The sequence below is a fragment of the Ictidomys tridecemlineatus genome, chromosome X, assembly GCF_052094955.1.
Source record: "Ictidomys tridecemlineatus isolate mIctTri1 chromosome X, mIctTri1.hap1, whole genome shotgun sequence".
NCBI lineage: Eukaryota > Metazoa > Chordata > Mammalia > Rodentia > Sciuridae > Ictidomys > Ictidomys tridecemlineatus.
Window position 1 is genome coordinate 56070947 of NC_135493.1, and position 12113 is coordinate 56083059.

Here is a 12113-nt window from a genome sequence, read left to right on the forward strand (position 1 = left end):
AAAAAACAAAGTACATGTATAAAGGCATGAATTGGCATGGACATACTCTATATACAAAGGTATGAAAAATTGTACTCTTGGGCTGGGGATGTGGCTCAATACGTAGCACGCTCACCTGGCATGTGTGCGGCCCGGGTTCAATCCTCAGCACCACACACAAAGATGTTGTGTCCACTGAAAACTAAATATATATATAATATTCTCTCTCTCTCTAGAAAAATAAAAATAGCACTATATATGTGAAATAAGAATTGTAATGCATTCTGCTGTCATATATTCAATAAAACTAAAAAAATGATAGCAAACATTTATATCATTCCAAAATTTCCTTGTTCACTTTGTAATACATCTTTTCCATTACTTCCTACTGTCCCTCCCAAGGCAAACACTGATCTTCTTTCTGTTATTTACTTTGATTAGTTTGTAAAATTTAGAACATAGTAGAATCATACAGTATTTACTTTTGTCTTATATGACTATTTCTACTCAGATAAATATTTTGTGATTCATTCATGGCATTATGTTTATCAATAGTTATTTAATTATGCTAGTTTTACTTTATTATTTGGACATGCCAAAATTTATTTTTTAAGTCAGCTATTGAAAAATACATTGATCAATAATATCTTTTAACAAGAAAAAATTTAAATTTCAGAAAAATTATCTTAACATTTTTTTTCTTAATTTTAGGGATTTTATATTTTGTTTTTTTCCCCCTAAAAAAAGTCTTGACAAATTCAAGATTATAATTGTATTCTCTTACATTTAATTGTATAAGATTAATAGTTTTAGGGGCTGGGGTTGTGGCTCAGTGGTAGAGGACTCGCCTAGCAAATGAGGAGTTCTGGGTTCAATCTTTGGCTCCACATAAAAATAAAATAAATGTCCTTGTGTCCAACTACCACTACAATAAAATATTTTTTAAAAAAAGTTTAATATTTTAAAATTTTACATATACTATTATAACTCAGTTTGAGCTAATTTTGGTATGTGTTATATTATACATGTTGTATTTTTTGTATATGATTTTCTCATTATTTTGTATCATTATTTGGAAGGAGTATTATTCCCTGATTAAATTTCTCTTTCATGGGGCTGGGGATGTGGCTCAAGTGGAAGCACACTCACCTAGCATGCAGGAGACACTGGGATCGATTCTCAGAACCACATAAAAATAAAATAAAGATATTGTGTTCACCTAAAACTAAAACATGAATATTAAAAAATTCTCTTTCATTTGTTTTGAAAGTGAATTTAATAACACAAGAATGATTTTAGCATGAGTCCTTTTTTTCTTCTTCTTTTTATTTTTTAAAATGATTGATTAATTGTTAACAAAAGTTTCTTGTAATTAATTGGAGAAAATAGACTTTTCAACAAATGCTAACTGAACAATTGATATGCAAAAAGAAAAAAAAGAAACTAGACATAACATTACATTAATCTTTGAAAACTAGCTCAAAATAAAGCATAGAATGTGACACGAAGTACAAAATCACAATATTTGTAAAAGAAAATTTACATTTTATGTCTTTTATTTTTCCATCTTCAACTATTTTTTTTCATTTTTTATTGTTGCATTATAATTATGTACAATTTGGGGGTTTATTTAGTCCCAATTATACAAGACCACAATAAAATTTGATCCATTACAGACCCCAGTATTTCCTCTTTTCTTCTCTTTCCCTCTTCCTTTTTTCCCTTTCCTCTACTCTCTCTACTACAGGTCTCCCTTTTATTCATTTATAGTTTTTTTTCTATTTAAAGAAGGCTCTGTAAGTATACATAAAGTTGCAATTCACTGTAATATATTTCCGTACACACATGTGTATTTTGGGCATCTCTGTTGAGTATCAGATGACTATATCTTTGTGTATTTGCCTCTGTGTCTTCTATTCCATTGGTCTTCACATTGTTTTTTAGTTCCAATATCATGCTGTTTTTGTTACTACACCTCTGAAATGTCATTTGAGATCAAGTATTGTGATTGCCTCCAGCATCTCTTTTCTTGATCAGCATTGCTTTGTATATTTTGGATCTATTATTCTTCCAAATGAATTTTCGAACTTCTCTAATTCTGTGAAGAATATCATTGGTAATTTTATGGGATTGCATTGAGTCTGTATAACAATTTTTGTGGTATGGATATGTTGACAATATTAATTTTTCGTATCCAAGAACATGAGTGTTCTTTCCATCTTATAAGATCTTCTTCAATTTCTTTCTTACATGTTCTATAGTTTTCATGTAGAGGTCTTTACTCCCTCAGTGAGATTTATTTTTAAGTATTCTATTTCATTTTATTTGAAGTTGTTGTGAATGGGATAGTTTTCCTAATTTTTTTCCTAATTGTTTTAGTATAGAAAAGTGATTGGTTTATGTATGTTGATTTGAAACCTGCTTCTTTTTTTCTGTTGTCTTGTAACTATTGGATCATGTTATCATCAAACAAAAATAATTTGATGTCCTCTTTCTCTATTTGAATACCTTTAAAATCCTTCTCTTTCCTCTGATTAGAATTTTGAAGAACTATGTTGAATAGAAATGATGAGAGTTGGGCATACTTGTCTTGAGGAGATCCTTCCAATTTTTAGAGGAAATTATTTCAGTTTTTCTCCATTCAATATAATGCTAACCTTGAGTTTGCCATATATTAACCTTTATCATGTTGAGGTAATTTCCTTCCATCGCTACCTTCTCTAGTGTTTTAAACATAAATGGAGTTTGTCAAATGCTTTTTTTCTGCCTCTATAGAGACAATAATGTTATTCTTGTTATTAAACTATATGGTGAATGACATTTATTGAATTTCATATGTTTTACCATATTTTCATCTCTGAAATGAAGATCTTTTAATTATGGTATCTTCTTAAAGTATTTTTGAATGTGAATTACCAAGTATTTTTGTGTCTAAGTTCATCAGGGATATTGGTCTGAAGTTTTATTTTCTTAAGGAACCTTTGTCTGATTTTGGCATTTGGGTGATAACTGATACATAGAATGAATTTGGCAGTGTTATTTCCTTTTCTATTTCATGGCATAATTTAAGGAGGATTCACATTAGTTGTTTTTCAAATGTCTGGTAGAAATTGGCTGAGAATTCATCAGGTCCTGGGCTTATTTTGTTGTAAAGATTTTAATTGCTTATTTAATTTCATTGTTTGATATTGGTCTGTTTAAGTTTGCTATATACTTAAAGTTCAGTTTGGGTAGGTCATATGTCTCTAGTAATTTGTCAATAGCTTCAAGATTTTCTAGCTTGTTAGAATATAAATTTTCAAACTACTTTCTAATGATCCTCTGAATTTCTTTAGTGTCTACTGTTCCTTTTTCATCAGTAATTTTGATAATTTGAGTGTTTTCTCTCTTTTGGTTAGTTTGGCTAAGAATTTATAAATCTTGTTTATTATTTCAAAGAGCCAACTCTTTTTTCATTTATAATTTTTATTTTTATTTCAATTTTATTAATTTTGGCCTTGATTTTAATTATTTTTGTCTTCTACTAATTTTGGAATTAGTTTCTTTTTCCTTTTATAGGGCTTTGTGGTGTAATTTTAGAATATTTACTTGGTATCTTTCTATTTTGTTTAATGTAGAATCTCAGTGCTATAAATTTTCCATTTAGAACTGTCTTCAGAGTGTCACAGAGGATCTGATGTTTTATCTCTATTCTTATTTTTTATAACATGTTTATATCTTTCTTGATTTCTTCTGTGATTTCTTCTTTATAAATAGCATACTATTTAATCTGCTGAAATGAGAATGGTTTCTTTTTTGTTCTTTTTCATTCCTTACATCTTTTTTAAAGTTTATAGAGCATTTTAAGTATGGAGTTTCCAAATTCTTTATCCAACATATTACCCACTGTCATTTCAATGGGATCAATTATAGAAGTGTTGTGAAGTGTTGTGAAGTGTTTGGGATGGTTTTTTCCATTACTTTTTTTAGGGGGACAGGGATTAAACTCAGGGGCATTCCACCACTGTGCCACATATTTATATTCCCATCAGCAGTGTATCTGCTTTCAGATTTTCCCACTTTCTCACTAACACTTGTTATTATTTGTATAAATTTTGGGGGAGGGGCACCAGGAATTGAACTTAAGGACACTTGACTACTGTGCCACATTCAAAGACCTATTTTGTATTTTATTTAGAGACAGGGTCTCACTGAGTTGCTTAGGGCCTCGCTAGTTGCTGAGGCTGACTTTGAACTCTCAATCCTTGTGTTTCAGCCTCTTGAGCTGCTGGGATTATAAGCATGCCTGGCCCATTATTCATCATAATGCTTTTATGTCTATCCATCTATTTTACAAAAGAAGAAAGCAAAAGGAGAAATGAAAGAAAACGTAGAAAAGAATATAACCAAGTTAAAAAGATGTATGGGATTGGGAGCAGTAGGAGATAATATAATAAGGAAAGAGGGGCTAAGAGAAACAAGTGTAAACTAGGGAAACAAAGAATGCTTAATGCTTTAAAACATTAGCAGAAATGCAATGAAATGTGCTGAAGGGACCAGATCAAACACTAGTGGGAGCAATGATCAAATCAAAGAAAATTCTTAATGCATCTTTCTGGTTCAAATTTTATTAGTATTTGGGACACAGAGCCTGATAGTTGTGTGCATAAGTTTAAGACCTGTGATTGTAGGCTCTCTATGGGTGGTCTGTGGTACAGAAGCTCCGCTCTGACTGACGTAGATTGCCAGGATACCTACCGCACCTGTGACTGGGAAAGAGAATCAGTTGGGTTGCCTGCATTTGAACTCTTACTGCCTGAGGTTGAAAATTGTGGGAGCCTCTCACCTCCATTGACTAGATTAGAGATAGCTGTTCCACTTGCTTCTATGCTTTCACTGCCTGTGGCTGTTCATCATGGATGACTGCTTTTATCTTTGTCTAACTTCCTACAGAAGATGTGTGGAGGACTGGGTTGGGGCTGACACATCCTGGGAGTGATTATATCTCAGGTTTGTTCAACAAACACTCCCCTTGTCCATAGTGAGCAGGAGGGAGTTTCAGTAACTTTCAGCTAGTGGTAATCCTTCTACAAATTTCTTCCAGGCAGAATATTGAATAAATTTATTGCAGAAGCATTCCCTCTGCTTATATTGATTGGTATCTGAAGCTGGGGAGAAGCTTTGTTAATTTAGTTTCTTCTAAGGAGGCTGGTTAGGTGAGAACTTTACAAAATGACTGCCAAGACCAACATATCTTTCAGAGTATGATTGTTAAACTGCTTGATCTCCATAACTGACTTTGTTTCTCCAGTCAAATTTTAATTTTCTCTGCATTTCTTTCCAACTGTAATTAAGAAAGTGATGTGCTATTCTTACCCTCTTTCTGTTTGTTACCCCCCTTACCCTGCCTCGATCTCTGGTCTTATTTTCTGTTCCATAACCAAGTTTTATGTTTCTTCAAGTCTCAGACTGTTCAATATTGAATTTAGAATATTTACTATATTACTCATCTCTTTGGTCTGCTATTCTTCCACTGCTTCCATTCTAAACTATGAAGTGTTTGGAGCTGGCTGACCAGATACTCTCTGCCATGTTCTGATACCCCCTTCTGTTTTTATTATGCTCCTTTTCCCCATTATCTTCCACATATGAGAGAAAATATAGTGATACTTCTCTTTCTGATTCTGGCTCCTTTGCTTTATTTGAGCCTCTCTATTTCCATTTATTCTCCTACAAATTACATAATTTTGTTCTTTATGATTAAATAAAACTTATTTGTGTATACATGTCACATTTTCTTAATCTGGTCATTTGCTGACAGACACTTAAGTTAATGAAATAACCTGGCTATTTTGAGTTGTGCTGTAAAATCATGGGTTTGCTTGTATGTCTAAAGTATGCTGGCTTTAATTCTTTTGGATAAATACCAAGAATTGGTATAAATGAATCACATTGTAATTTTCTAATTTTTTTTATTTTTTAGTTGTAGTTGGACACTATAATTTTATTTATTTATTTATTTATTTATTTATTTATTTATTTATTTATTTATTTTATGTGTTGCTGAGGTCGAACTCAGGGCCTCACACGTGCTGGGTGAGCACTCTACCGCTGAGCCACAACCCCAGCTGTTAATTCTATTTTTATTAATTTTGCAAAACCTCCATACTGAATTCCATAGTGGATGTCCCAGTTTATATTCCAACCAAAAGTGTATCATCTTTCCTATTTCCCCACCTTCTCACCAGCACTTGTTTTTATTTGTATTATTTTTTGGAGGGTTACTGGGAATTGAATCCAGGGGCACTTGACCACTGTGCCACATCCTCAGCCCTATTTTGTATTTTATTTTGAGACAGTGTCTTGTTGAGTTGCTTAGTGCCTCATCACTGCTGAGGCTAGGTTAGAACTCATGATCCTCCTGTCTCAGCCTTCTGAATCGCTGGGATTACAGGTGTGCACCACTGCACATGGCTTTATTTATATTTTTGATGATAAATATCAATGTAGTTTTGTTATTATTCTTTTTCAGTACTGTTTGGTATAGTTTAAACACATTTTCCCAAAAATACTTTTTATAATCACAAATAGTGTTGCATCTATGGAACAGTATGGGAAGAGGTGACTTATTAATAGGAACCATGAAAACACTATTCATTTTATAGAGAATATTTATATTCATATATTTAGACCTTCATTGATTTTTTTCTTCCATGATTTTTATTTTTTCACCATATACACCTTGTACACATTAAAAAAATAGCCAAAATTTTAGTGCTATATACCATGATACTGTTTTAAATTTATTTTCCAGTTGCTCATCTATACTGTTAAGATTTCATTTTTAAATTCTCTTTTCATGTTTATATTGGTGTGTTATAGTTATATATAGTGATGGATTTTTCATTCATTGTTACACATTTGTATATACACAAAATATAGCAGTATAAGTTGGCCAATATAACTTCCTTGCACTTTCTCCCTCCCTCTGCTCCTTCCACTCCATGGTCCCATTCCTTTATTGATCTCCCTTTGATTTTCATGAGATCCCTATCACCCAACTTTCTTTTCTTTTTTCCTATGTAGCTTCCACATCTAAGAGAAATTATGCAACCTTGACCCTCTGAGTTTGACTTATTTTGCTTAACACAGTGGTCTCTAGTTCCATACATTTTCTTTCTAATTACATATGTTAATTTTTCTTTATGGCTGAATAATACTTCAATGTTTCTACACTGAAATAAAGTAGACTTTAAATATTGATCTTGCATCTTGAAATTTTGCTAAATTAATTTTTTAGTTCTAGTGGCATTACTATAGTAGAGTAATACAGCCAGCATTTTTCTCTACAGATGGATGTCATGCAGCAAATTTTTCAGGTCTGTTGGGCAATGTCCTTGGTCCCTAATATTCTGTACCCAGATATGTCCCAGGTTTTCCCAAAATGTGGGTTCCTTTAATTCTCTTATCCCTCTACTACGCTCATGGAAGGACTACTCTGGCTTGTGCTTTTAGCCCAGCCATGACAGCGGCTGTGCCACTGAAGACTTTTTTCCTTATTTTATTATATCCAACCTCTTGCATCCTAGGTCTGCTTTGAATGTACAGTTTTAAATTCCAGTAAAGACTCCCCACTTTATTTGCTTGTTTAAAAACCTTGTGGAGAAGCTGCCTGGCTGCTTTCTCAGTTTCATGCCATGGAGAAGCCAGGAACATGAGCTCCTCTATTACATCAGATTGGATTACCCAGTATTTAGGTACTCTTCAAGTGAAATTTGTCCTTTGGTGAGCTCTGGGTTGTTTTTTTTTTATATTTCACTATGTAAAATATTTCTTTAAGTACTTTCTGTGGAGCCAGTTTGGGGGTCACATTTTTTTTTAGTTTCTGTTTGTCTTGGAAGTCTTTTATTCTTTTTTCAATTCTGAAAGTTAGCTTTTGTGGATATAGCAATCTTGTTTGGCTATAATTTTATCAAAGGCTTGGAACACATCATTTAAGACCACCTGTATTAGAGTTTGAGATGAAAAATTTGAGGTAATTCTGAATGGCTTGCCTCTCAATGGGATCTGAAATTTTTTTTTCTTGAGGCTTTTAAATTCTATTCTTGTTCTGTATGTTAGGCGTATTATGGAGAAGTTTTTTTTTTAATTTGTTTATTTTGGTTTCTGAATAACTTCTTTATTTGGATATTCATCTCATTATCAATGTTTGGAAATGTTATTATTTTTCTAAAGAGTTTATCATTACCATTTCATTAGACTAGAGATATAGTTTTGATTTTCATTTCTCTAATTGCTAGAGATATTGAATATTTTTTTTTCATTTATTTGTTGATCAATTGTATTTCCTCTTCTGTGAAGTGTCTGTTCAGTTCCTTAGCCCATTTATTGATTGGGTTATTTGTTTTCTTGGTGTTAATTTTTTTTTGAGTTCTTTATATAACCTGGAGATTAATGTTCTGAGGTGCCTATGGTAAAGATTTTCTCCCAATCTATAGGCTCTCTGTTCACATTATTAATTGTATCCTTTGCTGAAAGCAGATTTTTAGTTTGCATCAATCCTATTTATTGATTCTTGATTTTACTACATGAACTTTAGGAGTCTTGTTAAAGAAGTCAGATCCTAGGCTGATTTGGGCCTACTTTTTCATCTAATCTGTTCAAGTGCCTACATCTTTGATCCACTCTGAGTAGAGTTTAATGCAGGGTGAGAGACAGGAATTCAATTTCTTTTTTCTTTCTTTCTTTCTTTCTTTCTTTCTTTCTTTCTTTCTTTCTTTCTTTCTTTCTTTCTTTCTTTCTTTTCTGTGGATTTCCAATTTTCCTATAACCATTAGTTGAATAGGCTATCTTTTCTCCAGTCAATATTTTTGGTACTTTTGCCTACTTTGAGCTAAATTTATTTATGTGGGTTTGTTTCTGTGTCTTCTATTTTGTATCATTGTTCTATGTGTCTGTTTTGGTGTGAAAGTATGTCATTTTTGTTACTGTGGCTCTGTATTATAGTTTAAGTTCTGGTATTGTGATGCCTCCTGCTGCACTCTTCTTGCTAAGGACTCTTTTGGCTATTCTGGGTCTCTTATTTTTTTCAAATGAATTTCATATTTACTTTTTCTATTTCTGTGAAGAATATTATTGAGATTTTAATTGGAATTTCATTACTATTTAGTAGATCTAAAAAATTCCACCAGAAAATTCTTAATACTACTAAGTGAATTTGGTAAAGTTGCAACACATAAAATTAAGACCTATAAACAAAACATGTTCCTTATACATCAGTGATGAATCTACTGAAAGAGAAATTAGGAAAACTACCCCATTTGCAATAGTCTCACAAAAATACTTGGGACTCAATCAAACAAAAGAGGTGGAAGATCTCTTCAATGAAAACTACAGAACACTGAAGAAAGTAATTGAAGAACACCTGAGAAGATGAAATGAACTACCATGCTTTTCCAATTCTGTATAATATATTTTATTCACTGCAATATCTTTGGAGTCAATTGCTGGACAATTATAAACTTTAGGTTGTGTCATGTTACCTTGTTTTTTTCATATTCTATTTCTGTGTTGTGTGTTACCAGTTTGGTATTGTTTTAGTCAGCTTTTTCACTACTGTGACTAAAGTGACCCAACCAGAACAACTGTAGAGGAGGAAAAGGAGGAAAAGTGTATTTATAGGCTTATAGTTTCAAAGGTCTCAGTCCATAGAGAGCTCTGTCTATTCCTTGGGGTTCAAGGTGAGGCTGAACATCATGGTGGAAGAGTATAGCAGAGGGAAGAAGCTCACATGATGATCAGGGGGCAGAAAGAGAGAAAGAGATATTATATATATATATATATATATATATATATATATATATATATATATATATATATATATCTCCTATAGCCATGCTCCCAAAGAATCACTTCCACCAGCCATGAACTACCACTTTAGTTACCACGAAGTTAATCCTTATCAGAGGACTGATTCACTGTTTGGGTTAAGACTTTCATAATCTAATCATTTATCTGAGTTTCCTTGTATTGTCTCATATGTGAGGTTTTTGGGGACACTTCACAACCAAACCATAACAGGGATAAATTTCTCTTCCACTATTCTGTGTCAATATTTTTAGGAGACATTCCTCTCTTGCCAGAGTGTCCTAGATTAAACTAAATTGAGACCCCATGGAGGTGATATATCCATAGTATTTTTATTAATTCTCTCTATTTTTGCTATAGGAGTAGATGTCAAAGAGTAGAACCTAAGGACTCCACTTGGGGCCTGATAATTAGTTTGGGAGATTTCTGTCTTCCATACTTTGAATTAAAGTACATTTGAAGTCTCAGTGTTGTTAATTTCTGTGTGGATAAAAGTGAGCTCTCCCTTGTCTGGACTTAGTTCAGCAGCAGACTCTGTCCCCTGTGAATTTTTTTGTGTCATTGTGGATTTCCTGCATCCCACAGAAAGGGGGGAATCAAGCATAGCAACAACCAAAGGAAGCAATGTACAACATTAAAATGAATACTCAGTCTCTACTATGACATCTACAGCACTAAATAACATAAAAACAGGAATGGTGGGGTCAGCAGTTGTCAAGAGCACAAACAAAAAATAACCATGAAATTGATCTGTCATTAAAATAAACAGCAGATGTCAATTATGAGATCCACAGAACTAATAATTGCAACAACATTAACGGTGAAAACTGCATTTATATAAACCAGATAGTTCTAAGAGATGATAAAAATACAGTTAACTAAGAAAAAAGAAAATATAACAAGAAGGTAGAACAATGTTTATAATTTTGAAGAAGTAAACAGAGATAATGCAGAAGAGATGTAGCAAGTGATGGCTCCAATGGAGATGAAAGATGGGAAAACAAAGAAAAGGAAGAGACAGAGAAAACAAGAAAACTTGGCAGTTAGAGAAAGAACCAAAGTGAAATGAAATAAATACAAAAGGCTAACACTCAAAAGACAATATTAGGGAAAATAACTATTATAAATTTGTAAAAAAAATAAAGAATCAAACACATATATGTGTACACACACATACTGTGCATCCACAAACAAATCAACACAACAGTAACACTGAAAAGAGAGAGAGAAAGAGAGAGGATGGGGGAATTCTTAATGGAAAATGAAAGGTAATAAATGAATTGTCTCCTTTGAGGTGGTCAAAACTGTGGATGAGAATGAATGGTCACTGCCTGTGCCCAATGGTCTTTCTTTCCAATTTTCACTTGGCTATGTACCAAAGAGAGTAAGAGAATGGGAGAGCAAAACAGCTGGGGGTGTTAAACCGTTCTTATTTTTGTGTTGCTCACTGAGCTGCCAGACAGAATTGCTTAAAACTGAAGCTTAAAACTTTAAGCTTAAAACTTTAAGCTTCACTATTCATGAATTTAAAATATTAAGAAATGGGAAGTACTATTAATTGAAGTTTTGTTCATATAAATCATACCTATGCACTTCTGAGCTTGTTTACTTCAGAGGTCTAAATGGAGAGTTCTGACAGCTCGTTCATAGGTTTAATCAGGCCTCATGAAATTTGTGGGGTATTATTTGATCTGGAGAATTTAAATCAACCTACCCCAAGGGTCACGTTTATCTGCTGAGTGTCTGGATTTTAGGAGTTTTTCAAGAATACTACTCACAGTGCAGAGGAGTCAACCCTTCCTAGTTCTCACACATTCCACTGCCTATAAATATAATCTCCCTAGGTGCAGTCTCTGAGTGTATACACACCTGCCTATTCAGTTTTCCAACCTTCTTCAGTCATGTGAGCTGCCAGACTCAAAAGCAAATTGTTTCACACCCCTTCTAATTCTTAACTTGACTCCACCTGTGTGCAATCTTCTCTGTGTCTGTTTCACTAATATTCTGAAAGGTATACTCTAGGCTATGTGAGAGGCATTTGCCAGAACATTATGACAATGTTTGTTACAATTTCCCATGCTCTTTTAGCAGCAAGTTGCAGTGTGACCACCTCAATGTGGCTCCTGCCTCAGCTTTCTGCTTGCCAATTAAGAAACAGTACCTTTCAGACTCCAGTTTACTGTGCTCCCTTGGATCAGCTAAGTTCAGTCTTCTTCTCTTATCTCCAGGTATTTCCATGAAAAATTTGTAAATTGTATTTCTCTCTGTATATATTATCCCTCCTCTCT